Source organism: Acomys minous (assembly GCF_964271855.1).
Source record: "Acomys minous genome assembly, chromosome: 3".
Taxonomy (NCBI): domain Eukaryota; kingdom Metazoa; phylum Chordata; class Mammalia; order Rodentia; family Muridae; genus Acomys; species Acomys minous.
In genome coordinates this window covers 145,729,921-145,749,082 of record NC_140485.1, presented here as the reverse complement: position 1 = coordinate 145,749,082, position 19,162 = coordinate 145,729,921, and positions in this window count along the sequence as shown.

Sequence of the window (19,162 nt, the reverse complement as noted above, 5' to 3'; positions counted from 1 at the left end):
TTTGAAAAAAATTTCAAAACTCTAGAGAAAGAGATTGAAGATGACATGAGAAGATGGAATGATCTTCCTTGCTCATGGATCGGGAGAATTAACATAGTAAAAATGGCCATCCTACCAAAAGCAATCTACAGATTCAATGCAATCCCTATCAAAATACTTACACAATTTTTTAAAGACATTGAAAGTTCAATTCTGAACTTCATATGGAAAAACAAAAAACCTAGAATAGCTAAAACAATCTTGTACAATAAAAGGTGCTCCGGAGGAGTCTCCATACCTGATCTCAAACTGTACTATAAATCAATGAAATAACAGGAATCAACAAACACTGCTCATTGGTAACTCTCAACATAATGTTCTCGATTCTCCAATAAAAGGTATGGACTAAGAGAATAGATAAGAAAACTATTATCTTCCTGGTGCACACACCTTATTACAAAAGGATAGGAATCAGCTCAGGGTTAAAGAACGGAAAAGGATATTCCAAGCAAGGACACTCAAGAAGCAAACAGGCATAGTTATCTTAATATCTATCAAAATAGACTTCAGGCCAAAACTTAACAGAAGAAATGGGAAGGGACACTACATACCCACCGAAGGGAAAACTCGGCCAGGAGGACATTGCAGTTCTCAACATGTAGGAACTAAACAAAAGGTCACGCAAGTTCATAAAAGAAACACTGCTGTAGCTAAAATTGCATATTGACACACGAACAGTGGTAGAGGGTGGCATCAATTCTGCACTCTTGCTAATTGATGTGTCATCCAGAGAAAAACTAAACAAAAAATGCTGTAGCTAAATGGCATTAACAATCACATGGGTCCAGAAAATATTTATAAAATATTCCAGCCAAAGACAATTTTTTCTCAGCAGCTCATGGACTTCCTCCAAAACTGACCACATATAATGGGCACAAGTCATGTCTAAAAAGATAGAAGAAAATCTAAATACCTCCCTGCATGCTATCTGATCACTATGGTTCAAAACTGGATATCAGCGATAACAGAAAAAAAACATGGAAACTAATAATTATAAATGGACTGCCAGATGACCAGCAGCGAGCACATACCCAAAGGAAACAAATCCATATGTCATAGACATCTGCTTTCCTACGTCTATTGTAGTTTTATCTACAGTAGTCAGAATATGGAATCAATCTAGAAATCACCAACAAATAAATAAAATATGGCAAATATATTTAATGGACCAACACAAATGTATCCAGAGGCTATAATATGTTGATTAAAATTAACTACAAAACAAAAAATGGTGAGTATTGTCACTTGCAAATGAAACTAAAATATCTGATGTCATCAACTAAGAACAGAATGGTTGTCAGAGGGACAGAGGAAATGTTGATCAAAGTGCCATGTTTCCATTACACAGGAAAGGTACACACAGCAGACCAATGGAAACATATAATGACTATAATCAATAACATCATTTTTGAGAATCTCTACTAATCAGTTTAAATGTCATGAAAAATTAAGTGTAGTAAACATGTTAACTACTAATTATAGATATGTAGATATATATACATACATGGGGTGATCTTTACACCATTTTTATAATGTGGGGAAAAAGTGAAAATAAGATTAAGAATTTCTATCATGTGGACTACTACAAAGTTTTTCACCCTTAGATGAAATAGCAACACATTATTATCCAGTCTGGAATATTATGGTTTGAAACTATAATAAGGCTGTGCACATCATATTTCACAGAAGATTTCATATATCCAGATGGGACACATGATATACACATGTATGTGTCAGCATATTGTCTTAAACATACAAAAGCATCTCTAGATGGAAATTTACTCTATTTCACAATAAATATGTAGCTAGAAGGGAGAGTTTAAAGTGGAGGTGAGGAATACTTTTCTATTCTATCCTTATGCTTCTTTAAAAAAAAACAATTAGCACATTTAATTATACTATTAAAGGGTATTTAGCTTGTGGTGGCTGCTTAATATTATTCAGATTCAAGTATACCATTGAGTAGAAGACTAAATAAATGTTTTGGACATTGCACAAGTCAGATAAGATCACTCTTTTCCCAAAGACAAGGGTTTATATTTGAGTTGAGAGGTCAGATGTGAGGCACAGATCTCTGTTGGGAATTTTAGTCATTTGTTTAACCTGACTATACCCAGCCACACACGAACAGCTGGGTTACCTCTCAAAGGCATAGACAATGATCAGTGACACTCCCTCTCCGTCTGCCCCAACGCAGCGGTCACAGGAGGATACCTCAGGGCATCCGGCGTCTATAGGCTTTTGTGTGCAGCTGCAGGAACTCTTGCCATGGCTTCATTGTGCTTGGTCTCAAAGAACAGAGAGAGAGAGAGTCATCAAAATGCCTGAGTAGATGGAACATTTTATTGAACCATCTCCTGAGCTAAATTAATTGAGCAATGGAACATGACAGTTCAATAGGTGAGATTATCAAAGGAAAACTGCCCCCCTAGGGCAGAGGCCGCAGATGGGTGCCTGAGCTTTTCTGAGAAAAGTGATTGCTTCATGATAAAAATATAATTGACCCCTATTGTTGCATTGCCATTTAATGAGTCCCATCCAGCACCTAAATATGACAAATAGGAAGGGATGGTGTGCAAAGGAGGTGGCAGTTACATCTGATGCTGCACCACATTAAGTCAGTCACTTAGCTCTGAAGTGAAAGTGTCCTTTGTTTGGCTAAATCAAAGAACCTTTTCAGTTGACAGCTTCTGTAGAACTTTTACCTAACAAAGAACTGGAAGGATGCTATACTTTATTTCAAAAGACTCAAATAAACCAATAATCTCAGAAATGTAAAATAAAAGGTTATTTTGTGAGAAAACTATAAACTATTTAGTGCAAGCTGTCTGGTGATTTATTCATTCATGTTTTTTTATAAATTGAGCAAACACATTGAATACATATTAAAGGTCCTGACGTAATGGTAGGAGGCATTACATAAAGGGATCACAATTACTATTTGGTATACAGAACATGCAAAATTTGTATGTTTAAACAATTAAACTAATTAACTTGGATGCCTCTAGAGGGAAAAATAAAAGCTGAGCTGAAAGTATCTTAAGCAAAGATGATAATTATGCTTTGCTGCAAGGCCAAGTGACTATGGATGGAATTGCCCGAATGTGTGGAGCGGAAAAGGCCTTCCTCTGAACTAGCGTTCATTTGAGCTAGGACCATATCATAATTGAACTACAGTGATCTGCCTTAACCTACCTTTTCAGTTTCTAATGTGAGACAATGTAAGTTTGTTTCAAATAGAAACATTTTTTACTCTTTTTTAAAAAAATTATTTATTCACTTAGCATCCTGGTCGTAGACCCACCCCCTCTCACCTCCCAGTCCCACCCGCCCTCCTTCCTACATCCCCCCTCCCTTATTTCTCAGAAAAGGGGAGACCCCTTTCCCATCCACCCCAGTTCATCAAGTCACATCAGGATGGTGTGCGTCCTCTTCCCTTGTGGCCTGGAAAAGTAGTCTTGCCAGGAGGGGGGGGAGTGATAAAAAAGCTGCCATTGGAGTCCATGTCAGAGACAGCCCCCACTCCCTTTCCTGGAGAACCCACATGAAGCCCGGGCTGCCCGTAGGTACCTTTGTAGGAGACCTGGATCTGGTCCATGCGGGGTCCTTGGTTGGTGCTTCGGTCTCAGCAAGCCCTCTGTGCTATTTCCAGTATTTCATATTCTAGCCAGTATCTTGAGAAACCTAGTTATATCATTTGTCTTGAAGACTAAATCTTTGGTACTGTGGTCTAAGTAAAATTTGTTCTACATAAAAACAAAACCAACCAAACAAAACACTCCGTGCTTTTACTAACTCCAGTGGTAGCATTTACTGGAAGGTGCTATGTTCCCGGATAATGCCATGTGGATTAGCATGCCACCTTCACGTTTCTGCCTTGTGTTCTACTTCCATCAATGACAGGCTGTGACAAGTCTGTTCTCTGTGAGTTCATTTACCCATCACTCTGCTGTATCTAGAAGACCTTGTTTCCTTGGTGTGCTTTCTGTCTCTTACAATCTTTCTGCTTCCTCTTCTAGAGAATTCCCTGACCTTTGATGGGGAGGATTTGGTGAAGACACCCCAGTTAGAACTGAGTGTTATAAGGTCTCGCGCTTTCTGCATATCATCCTGTTGTGACTCTCTGTTTTAGCTCCCATATACCGCAGGAGGGAGCTTCTCTGATGATGGCTGAGTGAGACACTGACCTATGGGTGTAGCAGACTGTCCTTGGGAGTCAGTTTATTGCTAAGTTCCTTTAGTAGAACAGTAGTATTTGGTTTTCCCTGGGTCCCTGGCCTATCTAGTCTCAGCTTCTTGGGGACATGAGCAATTTCGGGTATAGGTTCCATCTTGTGGAGTGGGATTTAATTCAGATATCAACTGGTTAATACCATAAGCATTATGCCACATTTGCACATGTAACTCACCAATGTATGTGGAAGAGTTTGTATCTGGGTTGGTATTTGCCATTTCTACTCTGGTAGGAAGAAGAGCACCTTCCAGTACCATGAACACTGGTCAGTAAGGATAAAGTAGGCACCAGCTTGACTTCTCCATGCTCAACGAGTTGTGTAGGTTTTCTCTGGAGCAAGAAGACTAGTTTGGGCAGAGGAAGCACTAGCTTTGGCAATAACCTAAGTTCTTTTAGGATTCCCACAGTGTCCCTTGGGCTAATTGCTCAATTAGATATAACCAACACATCCCCAGAAGTAGAAGCTTCATTTGGTGCCAAGAGATGTCCAGTTGCACCTCCGTCTCCCCAGTTATTCGGCAATTCCACTTAGATCTCCTTCATATATGTATATATTTTAGGGAGATTCTACTGTATTAGGTTCCCTTAGCCCCTAAAATAGTCCCTCCTTCTCCCTCCTTCCAGCCATTCCTACTGGACCCTCCCATTCCAATCCCCTCCATCCTCCCATAACTATCCTGCTTCCCCTTTTGAGGATAATTACTCTAAACAATGAAGAAAGAAATTGAAGAAGCTATCAGAAGATGGAAAGATCTCTCATGCTCATGGATCAGGAGTATTGGTATAGTAAAAATGGCCATCCTACCAAAAGCAGTCTACAGACTCAATGCAACCTTGCTAAAAAGTCCAAACATAATTAGTCCCAGAACTTGAAAGGACAGTTTCCAGCTTTATACGCCAACACGCGCAAACACAAAAATCCAGAATGCCTAAAACAATCCTAAGTAACGAAAGAACTGCTGGAGGTATTTCCAATTTCAAGTTGTGTCACAGAGCTATAGTAATAAAAATACCATAGTATTGTCCCCAAACCAGACATGTTGATCAATGAAATTGAGTGCATGACCCAGATAGAAATTCTCACACCTATGGATGCCTGATTTTTTAAATAAAGAAGGCATAAATACACCCTAGGGTTGGGGGTAGGGGAAGGTCATCTTCAACAAATGGTGCTGAGCAAATTGTTTGGCTGTACTTATCACCCTGCACAAAAGCCATATTCAGATGGACCAAGGATTTTAACATGAGGCCATAAACACTGAATCTGGTAAGAGATAAAGTGGACAATAGCCTTGAACTCAATGACACAAGAAAAGCTTTTCTGAATAGAACACCAATAAGCCAGGCACCACAAACAACAATTAATAATTGGAATCTCATGAGACAGATAATCTTCTGTATGGCGAAGGACATGATCATTAGGACAAAGCAGTAGACTACATAATGAAAAACATATTACCAACTCAATACTCAGTAAAGCTCTAATATCTAAAATATAAAGAACTCAAAAAACTGGAAACCAATAGCATAAGATAGTCCAAGAGCACAGGTTTTGAGTAAGTCATTATGGCCATGTCACACTTCTGTGACAATTAGAGCTACCCCAGTAGAGGGAGAAAATGAGCTGCAGTGCACAGGCTGCACTTTCATTGGCTGCATGTCCCGTGCCTAAGAACCATCACTGTCAGGAGCCTAACATCTACCACAAATCACCTTAGTTCCCCTTCAAGCACGTGTTTTCATGTTCTGGGTTTTGCGCCGATGGAAGACAGTTGGCCACTGATCTCTGTGCAGACCCCTATAGTCAGGCTTGAAAATGAGTTTCATGTCCTGGGTCCTTCACACAAATGGGTTCACAGCTTGGAGCTTTCAAATAATCTTAGTGACACTCTCCCCATCCTTCCCAACTCCACGCTAAGGAGACGCCAGTGACCCTCATGACAGAGTCTCAGGACAAAGCCTTTACATTTTTGAGAGTCAAGAAAACAGTTCTTTATATAAATTTGATCCATGATGACCGCTAACTGTTAAGACTCCAAAAAATACATTGTTACTTTCACATGTCACTTGCTCAAACATTTGGAAATCACCCTCTAGTCATCATTATTTGATGACAAAACCCTAGCTTATTTTTTCTCTTAATTTTTCTGTGTCTTGTGATCAAGAAATGTAGTCATTACTGTTATCTTTCATTTATACAGATTATAATGCATTTCAGTTTAATAAAGCATATGCACTCCTTTATTAGCATAAAGGCAGTGTGAATTGACTAACAGTAATGAAAGATTTTGCCTAGCAACTATTTCGTACAACCAAAGATGCAAAGTTGTTTCATGTTCTCACTGAAAGTTAGTATTTTTTAAATGCTAAAAATGCTTTTTGATTTTCAAGTTTAAATATTCATTACATGGATTATACTTTTCAAACTGTGTATTGTCTTATATCACCAGGAATAACAACCATTTCCTTTACTTCACAATAATTACCCATAGATCATTTAGTGCTATAATCAATTTCAATATCAAGAAGAAGAAAATGCACCTAGTTTAAGAGATTTTTACTAGGCATTTAATGTCAAGAAAAAAAATTAGTAACATCCCTTGAGAACCTTCTGGATTCTGCACCATGGTGCAAAAGTAACAGATGACAGCGCTGCTGTAGCCCTGCCTGGGAGTCATCTAAGTCAGTCCAAGGTGATTTGTTATGCAAATAAGATAAGCAGGAATCCAAGCTGACTTAAAGACCAGGACTGGGTCACCTAGGGCTCTCAGGGTCTGGCAAGCCTTTGGGAAGGTAACAACAGGTTTATCTACAAAGAGAGTTACAAAAGAAGCTGGGCCGGTGGTGGTTTGACAGATCTGGATGGTATTCAAGATGGAAGCTTTCTCCAAATGTAATTCTAGCTGCTGTATTGCATGAGCGTAGAGTTATTTATCTTTTTCCATCAAGATCCAGGTCACACCTAATATAATTGCATTTTTATAAACTATTCGTCGTGATTAATGAAGCAAAGATGAACTGTATGGCAAAGGTCTGAAGCAGTTATCGTTTACAAAGTGAAGTGGAAGACATCATTTTAATAGCATATAGTGGCTCTTATTAGACATTAGATATAAATGTTTTTACTTCTTAGAACAGTTAAGCTGTAATCAGTATACACTGTCTATCTGTAACTTCACCAACGGATTGGACTGCTGCAGTACGTACCATCCTGGAACACGTTTTCCTACATGAGAGTGTTAAGAGCAGTGGCTGATTCTTCACTCCGGCCCAGAGTGGCTGACATTCCTTTTGTGCTCATATATTATTAAACAACTTTATGTGCCAGATAATATTTTTGTGTTGCTTGGATACAGGTCGAACAGCAGAGATGAATCTTGACCAACATAGAGCAGCAAATGAGCAAACAAACAGCACATGGGTAACGTTGCCCTAGGTGCTGTGAAGGAAGCCAAAGGCACAGAAAGAGGACAGAGTGCTAGGAAGAGACATGGGGATCTGCTTCCAAGTCATCTCTGTGAGTCTCAGCCGACGAAGGCAGAACTTGGGGTCTAAGATTTTCACTAGCTTTAATTACTGATGTGAAAGGAAAAAGACTCCAAATCAATCCACATGAAGCCTCAGGTCACCCACATAAGACATCCGAAGCACATACTACGTGTTCATCAGATTGTGCCTGCTATTCGGCTTGACTTTAGTCAGCAAATGTGAACCACCACTCGATCAGCAAGTCCTTAAAGCGGACTCTCTCTACAAAAGAGCTGACAGGCGGGGCAATGCTGCTTGCACCTCACGGCTCGTCAGCGTAGTCTCCCTCTCAGAGGCTATGTGTGACATGTCCTCGCCTCTACCACAACAGAAAAACAAAAGCAAGTTTTTGAAGGACAGAAACCTAACAGAAACACAAAACTAAAATGTATAAATATGTAAAGGTTCATATTCTATATAAAGGGAGGAACAATTGTGAAACCTCTGAGGTAACAAGCTGGGTGGACTTGACTAAAGCCAATCAGAGTCACCTATGAACCAGTGTTGCAGAAGATGGCAGGCTTTGGGTCCACTGTAATAGTTAAATGGGGTGAGAGGATTTTAAACAAGGGAATGACACATTGCTAAAAGGCAATTTTGTGGCTGGAGCCAAAAAGATAGCAAGAGGATAGAGAAAGCATGCAATGGTCTAGGATAGTAGCAATGATAGAAAATAGTAGCAATGATGTAAAATAGTAACAATGATAGAAAATAGTAGCCATGATGTAAAATAGTTAGTAGCAATGATGATCCAGTAAGAGATCAGAAGCTCAGAGCAGAGTGGATGCTGGGGCTGAGAACTGGCCAGGCTCAATTATACTTTGAACTTCAAGCCAAGAAAACTTGACATCAAAGTGGTAAAAATATTTGAGAATCAAGAAAGGGTGTTGTTTTTTAAAAAACAATAAAATATTTGGAGAGAAAAATCAGAAGTAGGACAGAGAACATACCTAAAGAATAAAACATGGTTGATTTTATTCCGACTGAAGTCTGTTATACAACGTTTTCTTTTAGCAATTTAAATCCATCCTTAATGTGGTTTTCATAAACAGAAATGAACATTTGTAAATATAAAAATAATTGTTTATTTTAAAAGGGTGTATTTAATGCATACATTAAGGTTACTTGTAAAAATCTAGTATGTTTAAGAAAATTACTGGGTGGATGTAGATCCCTCAGGAAGAAAAAAGTCTTGACAGTGCTTTGAGCAAGGTATTATTGACACAATAAAACTTTTATCATAAAACTTTTACATTTTTTTTAAAAAACCGACCTAACAAAAATTAATACATGATAGAAACAAGAGATAGACGGTAGAGAATTCAGGAATGATTTGTTGGGGAATGGAAGTGGGAGGCTAGTGAAAAGCTGGATGCTGGACACAGAAGCTGGAACATTCTTTGTGACAGTGTTTTCCCAAAGCGCCTTAGGACAAAGGCAGTGTAGGTGGATGTGTTTCAGCCTCAACTACTCTGTACCCATCACCTCCTCACAGCTTTTCAGCAGAAGGTAAAGGAATGGGTGGGATCCATGAGATTGAACAATAGCCACACAGCTAAACTATCCACCTAGAAAATCTGAATTTGAAAAAATGAAAAGAATATAGAAATTGGAGCTTATTGAAGTCTCAAAGTAGAATTATAATTCAGGGAGAACTGAAGCAAGATAATTCTTAATTAGAATGCACACATGTTTGCAGTTTGTGAGCTTGCCAGCATGCCCCAAACTAAGAACAAAAGAGGAATTAGGCTGTGAGTTTACATCTAAGAGAATTCTTCCATTTCTCTAATCTTCCATGTGTATATGTGTGTGTGTCTTTATTTTATTTTTTATTAATTTTTACATATATTTATATTATTACACACATATATAATAAACTACCTACAGCAAGAAAAACCATGAAACAATCAGGAATTATATATATGTTACATTCATAGTGTTTTGGTTATTTGTATTTGATAGCCTTGAAGAACGTATCTTTTCTATCTTGGTGCACCTCAAATTCTGAATGTAAATCAATATCTATCATATCTCATCATTATCAACTTAAAACATCTGTCTAGACCTAAAAACATCTTAACCCCTAACTAACTAAGCTTAATTGTCTGATTCTTCATTTTATTTTTTAATATTTACATCATTTTCTCCTTTCCTCCTTCTAACCCCTCTCTTGTCTCCTCCCCACTCACAGTGAAATTTATGGCTTATTTTTCTTTAAATGTGGGGTGTGTGTGTGTGTGTGTGTCTGTGTGTGTGTGTGTATAAATATATAAATACAGACTACTGAGTCCATCCGTGATGCTCACCTGCATATTTTTTAAGGCTGACCACTTGGTATTGGATAACCAACTAGGGGGCTAATCCTCGAGGAAGACTGATATTCCATGTTTCAGCTTTCAATAATTGCCTATTGCTCTTTGTCAAGGTTGCAACAGTGAGATTGGCATGTCAAACTGGTGTTGTCATTGTTCAGATCCCCTTTGACCAGCTATTTCATTGTGATCTCATGAACAAGACATCCCTGCCATATATAGAAGACACTATCTCATAGCAAAAGTCTTGGTCAAACGGTTCTTACAATCTTTCTTCTCTCCCATGATTTTCTCTGAGCTTTAGGTATAGGCATTGTGTGTAGTTGTATGTGCTGGGCCAGAACACGCCACAGCCAGTCCTCTGCCTTTTGGCCTTTTGTTTCCTTCTGCAATGGCATCTCTAGTTGCTGTGAAGAGAAGCTTCCTTGACGAGCTGTGAGAGCTACACTAATTTGTGGGTATAAGTTTGGGTTACTATTGCTACAATGAAACACTGTGACAAGTTGGGGCGGAAAGAGTTTGTTGGGCTTAGACTTCTACAGTGTAGTCAGTCACTAAAGAGATTTAGGACAAGAACTGAAACAGGACAAGAACCTGGAGACAGAAGCAGATGCAGAGGCTGAGGAGGGGTCCTGGCTACTGGCTCGCTCCTCATGACTTGCTCATCCTGTTTTCTTATAGAACCCAGGACCATTAGCCCAGGGATGGAACCACCCACAATGGGCTGGTACCTCCCCATCAATCACTATTAAGAGCATATCCTAGCCAGGTGAGGTGGCACACACCTTTACTCTAAAGACTCAGGGAGGTAGAGGCAGGCAAATTGCTGTGAGTTCAAGGTCAGCCTGGCCTACAAAGCGAGTCCCGGACTGCCAAGGCTACAAAGAGAAACACTGTCTCAAAAAACCAGGAAAAGAAAAGAAGAGAAAAAAAATATATATGTGTGTGTGTGTGTGTGTATATATATATATATATATATATATATATATATATATATATATATATATATATATATCCTACAAGTTTGCATACAGCCTGATCTTCTGGAGGCAGTTTCTCATTTGAGGCTCTCTCCTCTCTGATGACTACACCTTGTGTCACGTTGACATAAAACTAGCCAGCACAAAGGATAAGTGTTTAGAATGCAATTAGGAAGTATATTGGTTTGTGCAAGTGGCAGTAGTAGGCCCTCCATGAAGGCCCACTTCCTCACCTGTCACGGGTAATTGTAGTACTAGACATGAATCCCTCCTTGCTTAGTGAGACTTAAATCCAATTAGACAGCTATTGGCTGTTGCCAAGAAATGAATGCCACTATTGCATGTTTAATAATATCCTGCCATACCGTTCATTGTGTGGTTCATAATCATCACAGCTGGACGGGACTATTAATTGCTTTTCCACTTACCAGTTTGCAATAGCACCTTCTCAGTCAGACCCAGCTGTATTCTTCCTATCTCTCTGCCTGAAGTCTATGGCATCCTCACTTTTGAATTTTGTGAATCAGCCAAGGGTAACATCAACAGCCTCCACTGTGCTCATGTTTTTGGAGTTGCTGTGCACACATAACCAACAATTTGAAAGGATATTTCTTATGCCTGGTACTGAGATTTTTGTTGTATAGTCTACAGCCCCAAGTGGCATAACCTCATTTAAACTATGTATATGTGTATATACATATGACATATATGTATATGTAGCATATGTGTATCTTATGCATGTGTGTATATGTACATATGTATATGTGTGTGTAAGTTTAAGTAAACATAAAATAATGTGATTTCCTACAGTCTTTTGAAAACTCCTTACTGTTATGTATTCCTCTCTCAGCTCCTATGTTGCCTTTGCTCCTCTTCCCAGAGAAGCCTCCCCCTGCTGACTCCATGTTCCCTTTATAGCAGGACCCAGAGAGCCTCCTCTCTAAAGGAGGATGTCCTCCCTCTGGCTCACTCTTCTACTGTCTCTTTTTTACTTTCCTGGTTTCTGTGGTTGCGTCAGGTTGCATATTCACATATGAAAATGTGAAGACAGAAGTCACAAATGAGAGGGAACAGGGGGTTTAGGTACAATATTTTATACCACTCAGAATAGTATTTTATACTTCTATCCATTTAGCTACAATTTTTATTTTTTGTTACAGCTGGATAGTATCCATCATACATATGTACTGCAGTTTTATTATCCATTCATCAGCTGAAGGACCTTTAGGTTGTTTCCATTTCCACGTTGTGAATAGAGAAGCAAAAAACATTGCTGAGCAACTTTTTTGTTTGTTTTTTGGGGGGTTTGGGTGGCTTTTTTCAGGAGGATGTCAAGTCCTTCTGGCATATGTGAGGGAGTGGTAAAGGTGAGACATACAATAGATCTACTTTCTGAGAATAATCCACAGCAGTTTTCATAGTGGTTGTACTAGTTTGCAAAACTACCAACACTGAGTGGAGAGGGCTCCCCTTTCCTCCCTCCCCTGCCAGCATTTATCAGCGGTGCTTTTGTTGATCTTAGCCAGTCTGCCTGAGGTGAGATGAAATCTCAAAGCTGTTTTAATTTGCGTTCCCCTAATTGCTAAGGATGATGAACTCTTTTTGAGCGACTTCTTAGCCATTTTTATTTCTTCTCTTGAGAATTTGTTCATATCCATGGCGATTTGAGTCACACAAAGTCAGAGTGTTTTATAAAAAACTTTCCACTTGGAAAAGAGAGGAAAAAAAATCTGTGGAAATTCACCGAGGTCAGCTGAATAGCAAGAGTGACAAAGCCGATGCGAAGGTCATAGGCTCTCTTCACGTCTATGGTGTGGGGAGCAGCTGGGCAACATCTGTTGTTTTTCATTCTGCAAGATTTTGGTTTCCATGGCCTTCACTATTCTGAGAAAACTAATGTAATATTCCCCCCACCACCACCACCACAAAGAAATTACGATCATCTTGGCTTCTTGAATGTAAGCTTCTATTTGAAGTGAAGACTAGGAAAAAGAATTGTGAAAATCTTCCACTGGGGCTCCTGGGTCAGCATAACATAAGTGCTAGGATTTATTCAGCTGTTGTTTCCTATTCTTGATGATAATTCATTGTCCTCACCTTTGCCCTATAATTGTTAAGTTCATGTGAAACCTCAACGATGACATATGAACATTTTTATCTTATTTTCTGTTTATGGACAAATTATTCCTGCTATTACTGTGAGACTCTGTGCTGGGTAAGGTTGAAGTCTGACTTCTCTGGATAGCCGTTTCACGCTCTGTCTATGAAAGCAGACGGCCTTTCCTTAGTGCAGTTCTTGCTCCCACTGATCTGTTAACCCTAGATGTTGTAAGGAGTATCATATATCCCTAAAGGAAAATTAAAGGTCTGACTCTTTCCTGATGAGGACCTACTACAAGCACAAGGAATTCCTGAAAGTACCTCACCCTATGCTGAGATGGCTGGCTGGCTTGCTCTTTTGTTCAGCATTCCTCCACCATGGCCTACTGAGACACCATTTATTCCATGGAGTGGAGGGACTGCCGCTGGAAAGCCAGTGGCCAGGCAGCAATGGCAGAACTGCCTTTGCAGAGCTGGGACCTGTTCCTCCACCACTGATGTTAGCTCGGTGCTGACCCCCAGTGAATCACCACGCGGCCTGTGTCTCACTGGACCTACCGGCCAGCAGGTTTCAGACAGCCAGCACCTACTTCTGCTGTGCTTGACACAACAGCTCAAACAAGGAGCTCTGACACCTGGTATCTTCACGGGCTTGCGGAGCTCCCAAGTCTCCACTGCCTTCTGAGAACCTGCCATCTCTTTTCACCCCCTGCAGAGAGGCCAGGAGCCTCTCTCTAAAGCACTCTAGCTGCCCCTGAGCAAGTACTGGGACCTTTGACCTCGAGGTCCACCCATTCTCTTCCAGAGGCAAGCAGCACCCAGAGCATCAGGCCTGCAGAAGAGCAACCCAGGCCACCGCTGCTGCCCGCTGAACAACTACTGCCAAAATTAAACTTTCCTCTCCCTTGCTTATCAGCAACTCCTGATCCCAGTGAATCTGAGTCCAAATCTACCCCTGCCTCGGATTACTCTGGCAATTTCCACCTGTTTTCCTAAGTAAGAGTGACAATTAATATCTCTTATTATGTTAATATCTCTTAGAATGTTTTTGGGAGTTAATAACTGCAACATGGCTTTCAATGGGTATTTTGTTTTTGAAGCTATTGATATTAAAACATTCAGATTTTTCATTGTCTCCAAACTTGCAATAAGAAAAGAGATGGAGAATGGTGGGTGACTGACTGTGAGACATCAGCCAAATGGAGAGTTAGAGAGGAAACACCTCTTACGTCTTCAGAAATCATGGCGGAGAGAGAATTCCTTGTCCTTCAGATGCCAAGGTTGGCACCTTTGTTGTAGAGTATGTTCTCTCTATGTATTTCCTCTTGGAAAATTGCAGCCAAACTTCTCACAGATCACTTTTTTTGCCCAAAAGTTAAACGTTATAAATTACTAAGAACACAAATACCATCAATGTTTTTAGCCTTGGCCTGAATATTAAAGAAGAATGCATGAGGCAAAAGTTAATCAATTTTTATTGATTTCTTCATGAAGAGCTAGCAGTAATTAATTGAGGAGTCCACAAATTTTCAAATACTTTAGACATATTTTAAAGACAGTGAATTTAAATAATTTATCTTATATAAAGCCACATTTTTTCAAGTGGTACAACATGTTAATTATATAAGGAATGTATTGAACAGTTTTATATATATATACATATATGTGTGTGTGTGTGTGTGTGTGTTAAAGATTTGAAGTGCAGTCTACATTGTGTAAATTGTTGTCTTATATATGAAAATTAACTTTAGTGTTGGAAGACCCAAAATTTGAACTCCGTGTTTTTATTTATAGTACCATTTTCATCAAACATGTTTCACACATATGATTACAAACCTAGCCTCAGGTTTGGCAACATTTGCCACAAGTCAAACCCACCCTAAAGGACAACTAGACAATGTAAAAATGTACAGTATGGTTTTTTGGTGGTCCTAAATGTTATATTCCAGAAATACTTTAGCTAGTGGGAAATCTTTCAGAACGCCTCTGTGGATAATCAGTTTTGATGGAAGTGGTGCCTGTTTGCCCACTTGTGGAAGACGGTATAATGTTTGTATACAAAGAGTTGATCTTGATTTAGCAATAAATTTTCACACACATGTTTATCTGCATTGTTAGGCTTTAGAAGGGGCTTAACTCACATATGTTTGAAACAAATATAAAGTTAAAGAAGGCTAGAAAGCGGTGTAAAAATGTGTGTCATCCCTGGTCCTTTACTCTCTTGGAACCCATTGCTTTCCAGCCTCACATACAGTTCTGTCACTCTTACTTGATTGATATTTAATATTTGTACATATTTATGAAATGCAGATGGCATATATCAATATCAATAAATCTTTCAATAGTATAACGTTTATTATTGGTTGACCTAAATGGATGACCTCCTTTGTAGCTACAATATTTGTTTTGACTGTTCTAGTTTTCAAAAGTTGATTTTTGTGTGATAAGGTTACTGTCTTGTTTTCTTTAAGCGTTTTTATTTATCCACGTGATTAACACCATTCTAAAGCGCACGTCTGAGCCTGACCCCAGGACTGCGATACAGCTCTCCCACTTTCTGTGATTGGGAGGAGCTTGGCATCTTCTCCCCTTTCTTCTCCCTCCTCTACCCCTCTCGCCCCTCCCCCGTCTGTCTCTCTCTTCATGGTCCTACCTCTCCTTCTGAGTATTTTGTCCTCTCTAATTTTTCTCTTTCTCCTTTCCCCACCCTACTTTTTCAGAATTACATTATTACCTGCAAAGAAGGTTGAGAAAGTGAATATTTTCCAACAGAAATTTCCGAGAAAGGAGGAAATTAATAGTGAAAACACCGAGCCTGCTGCCCAGAGGCCGCGCACAAGGTCTTCCGTTCTTACCTCTCTCCATCCGGAAGCAGAGACCGCACATGGGGCCCCGCTATAATCCCCACAACGAGACCAGGTTTATCAGTCTTAAAACATAAATTCTAAGACTTTAATTCTTCTGACATAGTGGAAAAGCTGATTTTGTAAGCTTTGGAGAAAATCCCAAAGAAAACTGGTTAAAAGCCTACGCTTACTTAGAAAAATCTTTATTTATTTGGCTTTACTTGGTATATATACTTATCTTCATAGGGATATCACAAAATTTACCTAAATAATAAGTCTCATTTCATAAAATTCACTATTTATAAAAAATATTTCTAAGTAACATACTGTAGAGCAGTGGAATTATTTCCACCTGTAAAGAAGTAAGACATGGAACATCAAGAGTGAGGAAAACAATATTCGCACCTGAGAGCACCTATGAGGGTCTACTTCATATGTGTAGTTTCTGAACTTACAGCACATCATCATTGTTGTGTACTTTATAAACTGCATAAACAGAGAAAGATCGTTTATCTACGTCGTGGTCAGAAGGAATATTAAAAAACAAAAGAAAACAATTTGCATTTAACATGTATTTAAAAATCCAAAGATTTGGCAACTCTGAGAATTTCCGTTTCTACCAATTATACTTACACTCAGCTCATAAGAAAGTATTTGTTTGCCCCCTGCCATGTCTCTGGGGAAGCCATCGAGCAAGGAGAACCTACCAGGAGCAGTTGCCTGACTAGCTCTCCAAAACAACAGATTGCAAATGGTGCTAAATTTCACTTAAGTGTCTAGTATTTAGAAAACAAAAATTATCAGTCCTTCTTTTCTATTAATATTTACTAGAGGAAAAGGGGTTTTAATTTGTTCTATCCAAATACCTATTTTCCAATCAATTAGGCTGCTATAAACAGCTAATTAAAGCACAAAGTGATGGTGTTAAATTTTTATTCATGTGATTTTTCTTTTGTTATGTAATTAATAAGAAAACAGTTTGATTTTACCCAAATATTGTTACTTTTGAAATAATAAGGAAGCATGCTTTAATCAGGTAGGGTCCCTGTAGAGCTACACTAGATGAAGAGCTTAAAACATAACAATTTTCCCTCACCACATCAGGGAATAAATGGAAGAAGACAGAGGTCACAGACATTTTCAAAGGTTTTCTGGTTTGGTTTAGCTACTGGAGGAAAATGTGTAGTACAAACAGTGTTCCGTGCTTATTTCACGTGGCCTGGGAACATCTTCAAAGTGTTACCTGTCCTTTCTTAGCAGAGTTTATACTGTCAGTAGTGTAGGGAAAATATGGACGGTTAGATGGGGCTGGCATGGCATACAAGCCGTGATCTACATGGCTGCTGCACTCTGGCTGTTTTGTAATCTCAGGGGCCTTCTTCCCCCACGTTCCTGTGGGCTTCTCACATTGACCCCTTCACTCTAAGGGGCAGAGGAAGAAAACGACAGGAGCTGGATTTGGAAACATGGGAATGTTTGACACTGTTAAACGCTCCAAAGTAAGCAAAGATACGAGCCGTTGCATGTGAGGGTTAGTGGGACTTGGCAACGTTGGTGAGTGCAAATCAGAGCCAAAGCTGGGTTTCACTGAGTAATCACGTCCATAGAGAAGAGAGTCATGTGGGGAGGGCTCAAAAGGGAGATGATCCTCCTGAAAAACATTGCCAGGTGTGTCAGGGGAGGCAGGACTATGTGTGGATGTTCTCTCACTTTTTATAAGTTAACCTAAGAGTTTGCTCACCAGGGAGTGGAACCGTTTTGGAAGGATTAGGAGGTGTGGTCTTATTGGAGGAGATGTTCACTAGGGGTGGGCTTTGAGGTTTAAAAGCTCATACCAGGCCCCAGGCCCCAATCTCTCTCTCTCTCTCTCTCTCTCTCTCTCTCTCTCTCTCTCTCTCTCTCTCTCTCTCTCTCTCTCTCTGTCCACATTAGGATGTAAAGCTCTCAGCAACTACTTCAGTACTGTCTGCTTCCCACAGTGATGATCACAGACTAACTCTCTAAAACTCTAAGCAAGCTCCCAATTAAATTCTTTCTTGTGGTCTCAGGGTGGGTTGGTGCCTACTCAGAGAAGCAGACAGGAGATTGTGGGGAAGGGGCTGTGAGAGTAAGACTGGGAGGAGAGGATGGAGGGGCTGCAATGAGGGTGTAAGGTGAACAATTAGTTAATTAATGGGAAATAAAATTTAAAGAAGAGTGTGACAATAGTTACCTTGCATGGCAGGACGGAGCTGCTCACAGAACACAGAAGACCCTTGGAGTTATTGGTCACGAAAACCTCAGAAGTCACTAAAACAACCCAGGTGGTTTTCATTTCCCTTGGTTACCCATCATAGCTACATGGTAAGACCCCTTTGCCAAAGACGTTACACACTCTGGTTGGTACAGGATGTAATAATATCAACCTTACACAGGACAGGAAACTTCTTCCGCCTGAATAGCTTTATGAGGAAAGAAAGTGCTATGCAAGTTTCTGGGGGAAAAAGGATATCAATAATCTGGTTTTCCATTAATATTTGTATACTCTTCAGAATACTGAACAAGCTTCCTCTTCCTCTATTCCACATCTTCCCTTTTAGCCTTGGTCATAAGCCATCAAACATTTTGTTCAAGGTCACAGATTCTTGACCTTGACACAGACTGCATAGGCTTTAGATAAGGCATTTCAGTCATCTCTTGACTTCTGATGGGTTATTTGCAGCCCCTACCTCAACTCTCTTGCATTCTTTATCATTATCCATATTTTGATGTCCATCTTTTCTAAGTGGGTTAGCATGTGTTCTGTGTTTCTTGGCTTCCTAATTCTCAGGAGAATATGTCACTCAATGCACCAATCACTAATACATGGTGGTTTGTGTAATTCCTGATTCACTTCCTGTCTTTCATGCAGAGCTCACTGTATATCCTTTCCATATGAATTCTAAATTCACTTAATCTAAGAAACATTCATTGCCTGAAAAATATTTCCTTCCTATCTTTCCACAGTAAAGAAAACTGTAAGTGTGGATATGTATAATTAAAATTGTGTTGAATTATCATTAATAATGATTTCGGGTTTTCTTACCTAGAGTTGATAATGTAGGCATCATACGTTTTCTGAACATCCAATGAACATTCTAGCCA